This window comes from Suricata suricatta, chromosome 13 (assembly GCF_006229205.1).
Source record: "Suricata suricatta isolate VVHF042 chromosome 13, meerkat_22Aug2017_6uvM2_HiC, whole genome shotgun sequence".
In the NCBI taxonomy this organism is placed as follows: Eukaryota; Metazoa; Chordata; class Mammalia; order Carnivora; family Herpestidae; genus Suricata; species Suricata suricatta.
The window spans coordinates 52,441,559-52,442,997 of NC_043712.1; positions in this window are offsets into that span (position 1 = coordinate 52,441,559).

A 1,439-nucleotide genomic window follows, 5' to 3' on the forward strand; every position below is an offset into this window, starting at 1 on the left:
ACAGTCACTTACATTAGCCACTGCATAGGTGACTGAGCTATTCATCTGTTTGTAACAAAAAGGGATGATCAAGAAGAATGATGTCAGAAAGCCCAGAAACTGAAGAAAGTAGGTGACCCCTGTTAAGAGGGGATAATGAATGAATGAGAAATTTCTTTTCTTTCTTTTTTCTCTTTTAGAAATTTTTTATTTCATCTGGTTATTGAATAACAAATTATTCCCTTACAAATAACAACTCTCTCTTTTCATCAATGTATTATATGCCATTTCTAGTTGGCATTTTTGCTTGAGACCTTAGTTGACTTGATAATCCAAAATGGCAACTACTAATAGGGTCTGTTTTTAAATCTTCTGTTGTATCTATTCAAACTGACCCGCTTCTGAGTAGAACACCGTATCACTTTTAGCAGATTATGTGTTTTTTTTTTAATTGAAGGCTCAGGACTTCTTCTGCTATTATGTATTTTATACATCATAGATACAGATTTACTTATATTTATCTCATATTTATAGATCAAATGGAGATGTGAGATTGCTCTGTAATAAGGTAATGAAAACTTTATGGAAACAGATTATTTGTAAATCTTGGCAAATAAGCCAGACTAAACTCTGTAGAGCCATTCCCTCGATGGATATATTTCTAAAGAAGAGGTCATAATTATGTTTTTGTTTGCTTTCATCTTCCTAAACTATGTTGAGAAAAAGAGAGAGATCAATTCTATAAATTTGCTGGGTTTTCATGTACCAGTTATTCTTTGGCTGGCTCCTAAATATTCTCCAGCTCAACCTTAAGTCCCCACCTCTGTATTTGACATCACTACATATGTGTCTCACTGGCATTTTATTTATGTATTTATTTATGACTTGAGAGAGAGAGAGAGAGCGCATGTACTCATGAGGAGGGGAGGGGCAGAGAGGCAGAATCTCAAGCAGGCTCCACACTCAGTGCAGAACCCAACAGGGGGCTCCATCCCATGACCCTGGGATCATGACCTAAGGCAAAATCAAGAGTCAGATGCTTAACCGACTGAGCCACCCAGGTGCCCCTCACCAGCGTTTTCAATTCACCATGCCCACAAACCATAAGACATTTGGCATATTTCCTCCTGGACTTTCGTAAAATCACTTTAATTAGAATCTCTGAAGTCATCCCCTGCCCTTTTTTCTATCTAATGTCTGCAGAACCGATTAGTCAGCAGGTCTTGCTAAATCTACTTGATAAATTCTTTCTTCTATCTCTACCTCTCCGCCTACTGCCAGTGCTTTAGTTCCAATTTTCATCTTTTGGGGAATAGATTATTATCAGAATTCCTCACATGATTCCTTTTTTTTTTTTTTAAAGACACATTTATTCAGCGTCATGATCAGACTATTACATTTAGCAATCAACAGCATGGGTGCAAAAAAAAAATCTACATTAAAACCCTTTGTTGGAATGC